This window comes from Hyla sarda, unplaced genomic scaffold, assembly GCF_029499605.1.
Source record: "Hyla sarda isolate aHylSar1 unplaced genomic scaffold, aHylSar1.hap1 scaffold_636, whole genome shotgun sequence".
In the NCBI taxonomy this organism is placed as follows: Eukaryota; Metazoa; Chordata; class Amphibia; order Anura; family Hylidae; genus Hyla; species Hyla sarda.
Window position 1 is genome coordinate 107,822 of NW_026610651.1, and position 13,824 is coordinate 121,645.

At 46.0% G+C, this 13,824-nt stretch overlaps 6 non-coding genes across 6 annotated transcripts; all 6 read right to left on the reverse strand.

Annotated features, from left to right (window-relative positions):
- Positions 1-920: 920 nt before the first annotated feature.
- On the reverse strand, positions 921-1,111 carry LOC130342130 (U2 spliceosomal RNA). Its single transcript, XR_008881843.1, has one exon. It is a non-coding gene; the product is annotated as a U2 spliceosomal RNA (small nuclear RNA).
- A 2,091-nt stretch (positions 1,112-3,202) lies between these two features.
- Positions 3,203-3,393, reverse strand: LOC130342132 (U2 spliceosomal RNA). The gene has a single exon (XR_008881844.1). It is a non-coding gene; the product is annotated as a U2 spliceosomal RNA (small nuclear RNA).
- Positions 3,394-5,476: 2,083 nt separating this feature from the next.
- LOC130342133 (U2 spliceosomal RNA) lies at positions 5,477-5,667 on the reverse strand. The gene has a single exon (XR_008881845.1). It is a non-coding gene; the product is annotated as a U2 spliceosomal RNA (small nuclear RNA).
- A 2,086-nt stretch (positions 5,668-7,753) lies between these two features.
- LOC130342134 (U2 spliceosomal RNA) lies at positions 7,754-7,944 on the reverse strand. Its single transcript, XR_008881846.1, has one exon. It is a non-coding gene; the product is annotated as a U2 spliceosomal RNA (small nuclear RNA).
- Positions 7,945-10,041: 2,097 nt separating this feature from the next.
- LOC130342135 (U2 spliceosomal RNA) lies at positions 10,042-10,232 on the reverse strand. The gene has a single exon (XR_008881847.1). It is a non-coding gene; the product is annotated as a U2 spliceosomal RNA (small nuclear RNA).
- Positions 10,233-12,313: 2,081 nt separating this feature from the next.
- LOC130342136 (U2 spliceosomal RNA) lies at positions 12,314-12,504 on the reverse strand. Its single transcript, XR_008881848.1, has one exon. It is a non-coding gene; the product is annotated as a U2 spliceosomal RNA (small nuclear RNA).
- Positions 12,505-13,824: the final 1,320 nt, after the last annotated feature.

Sequence of the window (13,824 nt, forward strand, 5' to 3'; positions counted from 1 at the left end):
ATTTGTCGCACAGAAAGTTGCAGGCCAAATATGTGTGACATTTCTGCGACTTTAGCTTCTAGAGCATTTTTACAACATTATACATAGGTGCTGAATACATAAAAAGCGACTGTTCAGCGACAGACAAGTCGCATCGGCTGAAAGTAGGCCAGAATGTCAGTCCATGTTGGAGCAGGTTTAGATACAGTCTAAAGTATAGATCTCAAAGTCTGTGCACAGAATTTAGCAAGGGCCTCGCACCTTCTGATGCATCAGGTAGGTGCACAATAGCATAGCCTAACCCTCTGTACTTTGGTCTATATTGATGCGGGACATAGACAGCCAGCTGATGACCAATCCATTGTGCAATGGATGGCTGGAAGCATTTGTCTTTGCCTTTACAATACCACAGAAGCAATGCATGGTCAATGTACAGCAATGACACACCTGTGTGAACAGCCAGGAGACCCCCCCCCCCCCCCCCATGTTATGTTACATAGTTACATAGTTAGTACGGTCGAAAAAAGACATATGTCCATCAAGTTCAACCAGGGAATTAAGGGGTAGGGGTGTGGCGCGATATTGGGGAAGGGATGAGATTTTATATTTCTTCATAAGCATTAATCTTATTTTGTCAATTAGGAACATTCAGCACCCACCCGCTATCAAGGCAGCTGCCTATCATGTCATGCCCTACCTGCACAGGTGTGCTGGCTACTCAAATGATCCAATTAAGGAGGCCATTTAGTCAGCAGCAGCAGAAGTCCTGTGCCTGGACGCTCCAACAGCGGCCAGACACAAGCAGAAGCAGCAGAAGCAGCAGCAGCAGCACCACCTTTTGTTTTTTGGCTGCAGCAGCAAGGCCCACAGGGCTGGCTAGCTGGCTAGCCAGCAAGCAGGTAGCAATGAAAGTAGGAATCTTTCTTTTTAACCCTGTAAGGGGGTGGTGCACTGTACCCGAAGATACTGCCATATCGGGTCAATGCATAGGGCGACGGAAGCAAGCTTCGAAATCGGCCCCCGTTCTCAAAAATCCATTTAATATATGGTCCCCAGATAGGGGACGTATCAGATATTAAACTGATAAGAACAGATACTACACTTGATCTTAGCCAAAAGGCCGAGAAGCGATAACCGTGAAAGGGGCGGGCCCAACAAGGTCCCCTTCATGGGCACTATCACTGCTTGCTGTCAGGGAGGCTGCCAGACAATTTTCCATGCACACTCTGGGCTGGGGGGCAGTCAACCACCAGTACACACAGCAGAACCTAAACCCATACCATTATTGCTAAGCAGCAAGACAGGGGCCCATTGCACTCCCACGGGGCCTTTTTAAATGCAATCCATAACCCGGATTTGCCAGGAACCCTTCTTACTCCTCCTACTTGCATGTGACACTGGGCTTAGGATCTGCATAGGAAACACACACACAAGCACACACCTACCTTTGTTGCCTGCAGATGCCTCCTTGGCTGTCCCCAAACGGTATCAAACCAACACCCACGGGAAGCTGTAAGCATAGAGGACATGCCTGCACCCCATTGGACTTACCTGTGTGGGTTAAATCCGGGTTATTTGACAACCTATGGCGGTGATGGTTCTGCTCAGGCAGAGCAGTGCTGATGCTCCTCATAAAGCTGTCGCTGCTGTGAAGGTTCTAGGTGACATCACAAATCCCTATGGTTACATACACAACAAAGCTGGGTTGTTGTTGTTTACACTCTGCAAGGCCTGTGGAAGTGAGTGACATCATAGCACTGTAGTTCTGAGGGTTCTAGATGGATGCAACAATCTCCTGTTGCTTCTATGAAGGCCATAATAGACGACATCACCAAACAGCTCCATAGTCACATACACAGCAAAGGAGAGATGTTGTTTACACCTAGTGATGTCAGTGGTATTGAGTGACATCACAGCACAGTGCTAAGGCTCCTGGGCCTGGACACAGCAGCGGCTGCAATATCTCAACGGAGAATACGTTTATATATATGTGTGTGTGTGCGCGTATATATATATATATATATATATATATATATATATATATATATATTTCTCCGCCGAAATCACTTTTAAACCCATTTCCACCTTTTTTTCCCTTCTCTTCCTCTTACTTTTTTTTCACGTTTTTTTACGTTTTTCTCCTTTTCGCCTCTTTTCTGGGCGTATTATTCTTCTTTTTCTTCTTTTTTTTCGTCTAATGCATACCCCATCAGTGCAGCAATGCTTATTCAATACCGCCAGCAGATGGAGACACTGGGGGATAATTTTCTAAGGATTTATACTGATTTTTCCTGTCTGAATTTGTCGCACAGAAAGTTGCAGGCCAAATATGTGTGACATTTCTGCGACTTTAGCTTCTAGAGCATTTTTACAACATTATACATAGGTGCTGAATACATAAAAAGCGACTGTTCAGCGACAGACAAGTCGCATCGGCTGAAAGTAGGCCAGAATGTCAGTCCATGTTGGAGCAGGTTTAGATACAGTCTAAAGTATAGATCTCAAAGTCTGTGCACAGAATTTAGCAAGGGCCTCGCACCTTCTGATGCATCAGGTAGGTGCACAATAGCATAGCCTAACCCTCTGTACTTTGGTCTATATTGATGCGGGACATAGACAGCCAGCTGATGACCAATCCATTAGTGCAATGGATGGCTGGAAGCATTTGTCTTTGCCTTTGCAATACCACAGAAGCAATGCATGGTCAATGTACAGCAATGACACACCTGTGTGAACAGCCAGGAGACCCCCCCCCCCCCCCCCCCCATGTTATGTTACATAGTTACATAGTTAGTACGGTCGAAAAAAGACATATGTCCATCAAGTTCAACCAGGGAATTAAGGGGTAGGGGTGTGGCGCGATATTGGGGAAGGGATGAGATTTTATATTTCTTCATAAGCATTAATCTTATTTTGTCAATTAGGAACATTCAGCACCCACCCGCTATCAAGGCAGCTGCCTATCATGTCATGCCCTACCTGCACAGGTGTGCTGGCTACTCAAATGATCCAATTAAGGAGGCCATTTAGTCAGCAGCAGCAGAAGTCCTGTGCCTGGACGCTCCAACAGCGGCCAGACACAAGCAGAAGCAGCAGAAGCAGCAGCAGCAGCACCACCTTTTGTTTTTTGGCTGCAGCAGCAAGGCCCACAGGGCTGGCTAGCTGGCTAGCCAGCAAGCAGGTAGCAATGAAAGTAGGAATCTTTCTTTTTAACCCTGTAAGGGGGTGGTGCACTGTACCCGAAGATACTGCCATATCGGGTCAATGCATAGGGCGACGGAAGCAAGCTTCGAAATCGGCCCCCGTTCTCAAAAATCCATTTAATATATGGTCCCCAGATAGGGGACGTATCAGATATTAAACTGATAAGAACAGATACTACACTTGATCTTAGCCAAAAGGCCGAGAAGCGATAACCGTGAAAGGGGCGGGCCCAACAAGGTCCCCTTCATGGGCACTATCACTGCTTGCTGTCAGGGAGGCTGCCAGACAATTTTCCATGCACACTCTGGGCTGGGGGGCAGTCAACCACCAGTACACACAGCAGAACCTAAACCCATACCATTATTGCTAAGCAGCAAGACAGGGGCCCATTGCACTCCCACGGGGCCTTTTTAAATGCAATCCATAACCCGGATTTGCCAGGAACCCTTCTTACTCCTCCTACTTGCATGTGACACTGGGCTTAGGATCTGCATAGGAAACACACACACAAGCACACACCTACCTTTGTTGCCTGCAGATGCCTCCTTGGCTGTCCCCAAACGGTATCAAACCAACACCCACGGGAAGCTGTAAGCATAGAGGACATGCCTGCACCCCATTGGACTTACCTGTGTGGGTTAAATCCGGGTTATTTGACAACCTATGGCGGTGATGGTTCTGCTCAGGCAGAGCAGTGCTGATGCTCCTCATAAAGCTGTCGCTGCTGTGAAGGTTCTAGGTGACATCACAAATCCCTATGGTTACATACACAACAAAGCTGGGTTGTTGTTGTTTACACTCTGCAAGGCCTGTGGAAGTGAGTGACATCATAGCACTGTAGTTCTGAGGGTTCTAGATGGATGCAACAATCTCCTGTTGCTTCTATGAAGGCCATAATAGACGACATCACCAAACAGCTCCATAGTCACATACACAGCAAAGGAGAGATGTTGTTTACACCTAGTGATGTCAGTGGTATTGAGTGACATCACAGCACAGTGCTAAGGCTCCTGGGCCTGGACACAGCAGCGGCTGCAATATCTCAACGGAGAATACGTTTATATATATGTGTGTGTGTGCGCGTATATATATATATATATATATATATATATATATATATATATATATTTCTCCGCCGAAATCACTTTTAAACCCATTTCCACCTTTTTTTCCCTTCTCTTCCTCTTACTTTTTTTTCACGTTTTTTTACGTTTTTCTCCTTTTCGCCTCTTTTCTGGGCGTATTATTCTTCTTTTTCTTCTTTTTTTTCGTCTAATGCATACCCCATCAGTGCAGCAATGCTTATTCAATACCGCCAGCAGATGGAGACACTGGGGGATAATTTTCTAAGGATTTATACTGATTTTTCCTGTCTGAATTTGTCGCACAGAAAGTTGCAGGCCAAATATGTGTGACATTTCTGCGACTTTAGCTTCTAGAGCATTTTTACAACATTATACATAGGTGCTGAATACATAAAAAGCGACTGTTCAGCGACAGACAAGTCGCATCGGCTGAAAGTAGGCCAGAATGTCAGTCCATGTTGGAGCAGGTTTAGATACAGTCTAAAGTATAGATCTCAAAGTCTGTGCACAGAATTTAGCAAGGGCCTCGCACCTTCTGATGCATCAGGTAGGTGCACAATAGCATAGCCTAACCCTCTGTACTTTGGTCTATATTGATGCGGGACATAGACAGCCAGCTGATGACCAATCCATTAGTGCAATGGATGGCTGGAAGCATTTGTCTTTGCCTTTGCAATACCACAGAAGCAATGCATGGTCAATGTACAGCAATGACACACCTGTGTGAACAGCCAGGAGACCCCCCCCCCCCATGTTATGTTACATAGTTACATAGTTAGTACGGTCGAAAAAAGACATATGTCCATCAAGTTCAACCAGGGAATTAAGGGGTAGGGGTGTGGCGCGATATTGGGGAAGGGATGAGATTTTATATTTCTTCATAAGCATTAATCTTATTTTGTCAATTAGGAACATTCAGCACCCACCCGCTATCAAGGCAGCTGCCTATCATGTCATGCCCTACCTGCACAGGTGTGCTGGCTACTCAAATGATCCAATTAAGGAGGCCATTTAGTCAGCAGCAGCAGAAGTCCTGTGCCTGGACGCTCCAACAGCGGCCAGACACAAGCAGAAGCAGCAGAAGCAGCAGCAGCAGCACCACCTTTTGTTTTTTGGCTGCAGCAGCAAGGCCCACAGGGCTGGCTAGCTGGCTAGCCAGCAAGCAGGTAGCAATGAAAGTAGGAATCTTTCTTTTTAACCCTGTAAGGGGGTGGTGCACTGTACCCGAAGATACTGCCATATCGGGTCAATGCATAGGGCGACGGAAGCAAGCTTCGAAATCGGCCCCCGTTCTCAAAAATCCATTTAATATATGGTCCCCAGATAGGGGACGTATCAGATATTAAACTGATAAGAACAGATACTACACTTGATCTTAGCCAAAAGGCCGAGAAGCGATAACCGTGAAAGGGGCGGGCCCAACAAGGTCCCCTTCATGGGCACTATCACTGCTTGCTGTCAGGGAGGCTGCCAGACAATTTTCCATGCACACTCTGGGCTGGGGGGCAGTCAACCACCAGTACACACAGCAGAACCTAAACCCATACCATTATTGCTAAGCAGCAAGACAGGGGCCCATTGCACTCCCACGGGGCCTTTTTAAATGCAATCCATAACCCGGATTTGCCAGGAACCCTTCTTACTCCTCCTACTTGCATGTGACACTGGGCTTAGGATCTGCATAGGAAACACACACACAAGCACACACCTACCTTTGTTGCCTGCAGATGCCTCCTTGGCTGTCCCCAAACGGTATCAAACCAACACCCACGGGAAGCTGTAAGCATAGAGGACATGCCTGCACCCCATTGGACTTACCTGTGTGGGTTAAATCCGGGTTATTTGACAACCTATGGCGGTGATGGTTCTGCTCAGGCAGAGCAGTGCTGATGCTCCTCATAAAGCTGTCGCTGCTGTGAAGGTTCTAGGTGACATCACAAATCCCTATGGTTACATACACAACAAAGCTGGGTTGTTGTTGTTTACACTCTGCAAGGCCTGTGGAAGTGAGTGACATCATAGCACTGTAGTTCTGAGGGTTCTAGATGGATGCAACAATCTCCTGTTGCTTCTATGAAGGCCATAATAGACGACATCACCAAACAGCTCCATAGTCACATACACAGCAAAGGAGAGATGTTGTTTACACCTAGTGATGTCAGTGGTATTGAGTGACATCACAGCACAGTGCTAAGGCTCCTGGGCCTGGACACAGCAGCGGCTGCAATATCTCAACGGAGAATACGTTTATATATATGTGTGTGTGTGCGCGTATATATATATATATATATATATATAGTATATATATATATATATTTCTCCGCCGAAATCACTTTTAAACCCATTTCCACCTTTTTTTCCCTTCTCTTCCTCTTACTTTTTTTTCACGTTTTTTTACGTTTTTCTCCTTTTCGCCTCTTTTCTGGGCGTATTATTCTTCTTTTTCTTCTTTTTTTTCGTCTAATGCATACCCCATCAGTGCAGCAATGCTTATTCAATACCGCCAGCAGATGGAGACACTGGGGGATAATTTTCTAAGGATTTATACTGATTTTTCCTGTCTGAATTTGTCGCACAGAAAGTTGCAGGCCAAATATGTGTGACATTTCTGCGACTTTAGCTTCTAGAGCATTTTTACAACATTATACATAGGTGCTGAATACATAAAAAGCGACTGTTCAGCGACAGACAAGTCGCATCGGCTGAAAGTAGGCCAGAATGTCAGTCCATGTTGGAGCAGGTTTAGATACAGTCTAAAGTATAGATCTCAAAGTCTGTGCACAGAATTTAGCAAGGGCCTCGCACCTTCTGATGCATCAGGTAGGTGCACAATAGCATAGCCTAACCCTCTGTACTTTGGTCTATATTGATGCGGGACATAGACAGCCAGCTGATGACCAATCCATTAGTGCAATGGATGGCTGGAAGCATTTGTCTTTGCCTTTGCAATACCACAGAAGCAATGCATGGTCAATGTACAGCAATGACACACCTGTGTGAACAGCCAGGAGACCCCCCCCCCCCCCCCATGTTATGTTACATAGTTACATAGTTAGTACGGTCGAAAAAAGACATATGTCCATCAAGTTCAACCAGGGAATTAAGGGGTAGGGGTGTGGCGCGATATTGGGGAAGGGCTGAGATTTTATATTTCTTCATAAGCATTAATCTTATTTTGTCAATTAGGAACATTCAGCACCCACCCGCTATCAAGGCAGCTGCCTATCATGTCATGCCCTACCTGCACAGGTGTGCTGGCTACTCAAATGATCCAATTAAGGAGGCCATTTAGTCAGCAGCAGCAGAAGTCCTGTGCCTGGACGCTCCAACAGCGGCCAGACACAAGCAGAAGCAGCAGAAGCAGCAGCAGCAGCACCACCTTTTGTTTTTTGGCTGCAGCAGCAAGGCCCACAGGGCTGGCTAGCTGGCTAGCCAGCAAGCAGGTAGCAATGAAAGTAGGAATCTTTCTTTTTAACCCTGTAAGGGGGTGGTGCACTGTACCCGAAGATACTGCCATATCGGGTCAATGCATAGGGCGACGGAAGCAAGCTTCGAAATCGGCCCCCGTTCTCAAAAATCCATTTAATATATGGTCCCCAGATAGGGGACGTATCAGATATTAAACTGATAAGAACAGATACTACACTTGATCTTAGCCAAAAGGCCGAGAAGCGATAACCGTGAAAGGGGCGGGCCCAACAAGGTCCCCTTCATGGGCACTATCACTGCTTGCTGTCAGGGAGGCTGCCAGACAATTTTCCATGCACACTCTGGGCTGGGGGGCAGTCAACCACCAGTACACACAGCAGAACCTAAACCCATACCATTATTGCTAAGCAGCAAGACAGGGGCCCATTGCACTCCCACGGGGCCTTTTTAAATGCAATCCATAACCCGGATTTGCCAGGAACCCTTCTTACTCCTCCTACTTGCATGTGACACTGGGCTTAGGATCTGCATAGGAAACACACACACAAGCACACACCTACCTTTGTTGCCTGCAGATGCCTCCTTGGCTGTCCCCAAACGGTATCAAACCAACACCCACGGGAAGCTGTAAGCATAGAGGACATGCCTGCACCCCATTGGACTTACCTGTGTGGGTTAAATCCGGGTTATTTGACAACCTATGGCGGTGATGGTTCTGCTCAGGCAGAGCAGTGCTGATGCTCCTCATAAAGCTGTCGCTGCTGTGAAGGTTCTAGGTGACATCACAAATCCCTATGGTTACATACACAACAAAGCTGGGTTGTTGTTGTTTACACTCTGCAAGGCCTGTGGAAGTGAGTGACATCATAGCACTGTAGTTCTGAGGGTTCTAGATGGATGCAACAATCTCCTGTTGCTTCTATGAAGGCCATAATAGACGACATCACCAAACAGCTCCATAGTCACATACACAGCAAAGGAGAGATGTTGTTTACACCTAGTGATGTCAGTGGTATTGAGTGACATCACAGCACAGTGCTAAGGCTCCTGGGCCTGGACACAGCAGCGGCTGCAATATCTCAACGGAGAATACGTTTATATATATGTGTGTGTGTGCGCGTATATATATATATATATATATATATATATATATATATATATATATTTCTCCGCCGAAATCACTTTTAAACCCATTTCCACCTTTTTTTCCCTTCTCTTCCTCTTACTTTTTTTTCACGTTTTTTTACGTTTTTCTCCTTTTCGCCTCTTTTCTGGGCGTATTATTCTTCTTTTTCTTCTTTTTTTTCGTCTAATGCATACCCCATCAGTGCAGCAATGCTTATTCAATACCGCCAGCAGATGGAGACACTGGGGGATAATTTTCTAAGGATTTATACTGATTTTTCCTGTCTGAATTTGTCGCACAGAAAGTTGCAGGCCAAATATGTGTGACATTTCTGCGACTTTAGCTTCTAGAGCATTTTTACAACATTATACATAGGTGCTGAATACATAAAAAGCGACTGTTCAGCGACAGACAAGTCGCATCGGCTGAAAGTAGGCCAGAATGTCAGTCCATGTTGGAGCAGGTTTAGATACAGTCTAAAGTATAGATCTCAAAGTCTGTGCACAGAATTTAGCAAGGGCCTCGCACCTTCTGATGCATCAGGTAGGTGCACAATAGCATAGCCTAACCCTCTGTACTTTGGTCTATATTGATGCGGGACATAGACAGCCAGCTGATGACCAATCCATTAGTGCAATGGATGGCTGGAAGCATTTGTCTTTGCCTTTGCAATACCACAGAAGCAATGCATGGTCAATGTACAGCAATGACACACCTGTGTGAACAGCCAGGAGACCCCCCCCCCCCCCCCCCCCATGTTATGTTACATAGTTACATAGTTAGTACGGTCGAAAAAAGACATATGTCCATCAAGTTCAACCAGGGAATTAAGGGGTAGGGGTGTGGCGCGATATTGGGGAAGGGATGAGATTTTATATTTCTTCATAAGCATTAATCTTATTTTGTCAATTAGGAACATTCAGCACCCACCCGCTATCAAGGCAGCTGCCTATCATGTCATGCCCTACCTGCACAGGTGTGCTGGCTACTCAAATGATCCAATTAAGGAGGCCATTTAGTCAGCAGCAGCAGAAGTCCTGTGCCTGGACGCTCCAACAGCGGCCAGACACAAGCAGAAGCAGCAGAAGCAGAAGCAGCAGCAGCAGCACCACCTTTTGTTTTTTGGCTGCAGCAGCAAGGCCCACAGGGCTGGCTAGCTGGCTAGCCAGCAAGCAGGTAGCAATGAAAGTAGGAATCTTTCTTTTTAACCCTGTAAGGGGGTGGTGCACTGTACCCGAAGATACTGCCATATCGGGTCAATGCATAGGGCGACGGAAGCAAGCTTCGAAATCGGCCCCCGTTCTCAAAAATCCATTTAATATATGGTCCCCAGATAGGGGACGTATCAGATATTAAACTGATAAGAACAGATACTACACTTGATCTTAGCCAAAAGGCCGAGAAGCGATAACCGTGAAAGGGGCGGGCCCAACAAGGTCCCCTTCATGGGCACTATCACTGCTTGCTGTCAGGGAGGCTGCCAGACAATTTTCCATGCACACTCTGGGCTGGGGGGCAGTCAACCACCAGTACACACAGCAGAACCTAAACCCATACCATTATTGCTAAGCAGCAAGACAGGGGCCCATTGCACTCCCACGGGGCCTTTTTAAATGCAATCCATAACCCGGATTTGCCAGGAACCCTTCTTACTCCTCCTACTTGCATGTGACACTGGGCTTAGGATCTGCATAGGAAACACACACACAAGCACACACCTACCTTTGTTGCCTGCAGATGCCTCCTTGGCTGTCCCCAAACGGTATCAAACCAACACCCACGGGAAGCTGTAAGCATAGAGGACATGCCTGCACCCCATTGGACTTACCTGTGTGGGTTAAATCCGGGTTATTTGACAACCTATGGCGGTGATGGTTCTGCTCAGGCAGAGCAGTGCTGATGCTCCTCATAAAGCTGTCGCTGCTGTGAAGGTTCTAGGTGACATCACAAATCCCTATGGTTACATACACAACAAAGCTGGGTTGTTGTTGTTTACACTCTGCAAGGCCTGTGGAAGTGAGTGACATCATAGCACTGTAGTTCTGAGGGTTCTAGATGGATGCAACAATCTCCTGTTGCTTCTATGAAGGCCATAATAGACGACATCACCAAACAGCTCCATAGTCACATACACAGCAAAGGAGAGATGTTGTTTACACCTAGTGATGTCAGTGGTATTGAGTGACATCACAGCACAGTGCTAAGGCTCCTGGGCCTGGACACAGCAGCGGCTGCAATATCTCAACGGAGAATACGTTTATATATATGTGTGTGTGTGCGCGTATATATATATATATATATATATATATATATATATATATATATTTCTCCGCCGAAATCACTTTTAAACCCATTTCCACCTTTTTTTCCCTTCTCTTCCTCTTACTTTTTTTTCACGTTTTTTTACGTTTTTCTCCTTTTCGCCTCTTTTCTGGGCGTATTATTCTTCTTTTTCTTCTTTTTTTCCGTCTAATGCATACCCCATCAGTGCAGCAATGCTTATTCAATACCGCCAGCAGATGGAGACACTGGGGGATAATTTTCTAAGGATTTATACTGATTTTTCCTGTCTGAATTTGTCGCACAGAAAGTTGCAGGCCAAATATGTGTGACATTTCTGCGACTTTAGCTTCTAGAGCATTTTTACAACATTATACATAGGTGCTGAATACATAAAAAGCGACTGTTCAGCGACAGACAAGTCGCATCGGCTGAAAGTAGGCCAGAATGTCAGTCCATGTTGGAGCAGGTTTAGATACAGTCTAAAGTATAGATCTCAAAGTCTGTGCACAGAATTTAGCAAGGGCCTCGCACCTTCTGATGCATCAGGTAGGTGCACAATAGCATAGCCTAACCCTCTGTACTTTGGTCTATATTGATGCGGGACATAGACAGCCAGCTGATGACCAATCCATTAGTGCAATGGATGGCTGGAAGCATTTGTCTTTGCCTTTGCAATACCACAGAAGCAATGCATGGTCAATGTACAGCAATGACACACCTGTGTGAACAGCCAGGAGACCCCCCCCCCCCATGTTATGTTACATAGTTACATAGTTAGTACGGTCGAAAAAAGACATATGTCCATCAAGTTCAACCAGGGAATTAAGGGGTAGGGGTGTGGCGCGATATTGGGGAAGGGATGAGATTTTATATTTCTTCATAAGCATTAATCTTATTTTGTCAATTAGGAACATTCAGCACCCACCCGCTATCAAGGCAGCTGCCTATCATGTCATGCCCTACCTGCACAGGTGTGCTGGCTACTCAAATGATCCAATTAAGGAGGCCATTTAGTCAGCAGCAGCAGAAGTCCTGTGCCTGGACGCTCCAACAGCGGCCAGACACAAGCAGAAGCAGCAGAAGCAGCAGCAGCAGCACCACCTTTTGTTTTTTGGCTGCAGCAGCAAGGCCCACAGGGCTGGCTAGCTGGCTAGCCAGCAAGCAGGTAGCAATGAAAGTAGGAATCTTTCTTTTTAACCCTGTAAGGGGGTGGTGCACTGTACCCGAAGATACTGCCATATCGGGTCAATGCATAGGGCGACGGAAGCAAGCTTCGAAATCGGCCCCCGTTCTCAAAAATCCATTTAATATATGGTCCCCAGATAGGGGACGTATCAGATATTAAACTGATAAGAACAGATACTACACTTGATCTTAGCCAAAAGGCCGAGAAGCGATAACCGTGAAAGGGGCGGGCCCAACAAGGTCCCCTTCATGGGCACTATCACTGCTTGCTGTCAGGGAGGCTGCCAGACAATTTTCCATGCACACTCTGGGCTGGGGGGCAGTCAACCACCAGTACACACAGCAGAACCTAAACCCATACCATTATTGCTAAGCAGCAAGACAGGGGCCCATTGCACTCCCACGGGGCCTTTTTAAATGCAATCCATAACCCGGATTTGCCAGGAACCCTTCTTACTCCTCCTACTTGCATGTGACACTGGGCTTAGGATCTGCATAGGAAACACACACACAAGCACACACCTACCTTTGTTGCCTGCAGATGCCTCCTTGGCTGTCCCCAAACGGTATCAAACCAACACCCACGGGAAGCTGTAAGCATAGAGGACATGCCTGCACCCCATTGGACTTACCTGTGTGGGTTAAATCCGGGTTATTTGACAACCTATGGCGGTGATGGTTCTGCTCAGGCAGAGCAGTGCTGATGCTCCTCATAAAGCTGTCGCTGCTGTGAAGGTTCTAGGTGACATCACAAATCCCTATGGTTACATACACAACAAAGCTGGGTTGTTGTTGTTTACACTCTGCAAGGCCTGTGGAAGTGAGTGACATCATAGCACTGTAGTTCTGAGGGTTCTAGATGGATGCAACAATCTCCTGTTGCTTCTATGAAGGCCATAATAGACGACATCACCAAACAGCTCCATAGTCACATACACAGCAAAGGAGAGATGTTGTTTACACCTAGTGATGTCAGTGGTATTGAGTGACATCACAGCACAGTGCTAAGGCTCCTGGGCCTGGACACAGCAGCGGCTGCAATATCTCAACGGAGAATACGTTTATATATATGTGTGTGTGTGCGCGTATATATATATATATATATATATATATATATATATATATATATATATATATATTCTCCGCCGAAATCACTTTTAAACCCATTTCCACCTTTTTTTCCCTTCTCTTCCTCTTACTTTTTTTTCACGTTTTTTTACGTTTTTCTCCTTTTCGCCTCTTTTCTGGGCGTATTATTCTTCTTTTTCTTCTTTTTTTTCGTCTAATGCATACCCCATCAGTGCAGCAATGCTTATTCAATACCGCCAGCAGATGGAGACACTGGGGGATAATTTTCTAAGGATTTATACTGATTTTTCCTGTCTGAATTTGTCGCACAGAAAGTTGCAGGCCAAATATGTGTGACATTTCTGCGACTTTAGCTTCTTAGAGCATTTTTACAACATTATACATAGGTGCTGAATACATAAAAAGCGACTGTTCAGCGACAGACAAGTCGCATCGGCTGAAAGT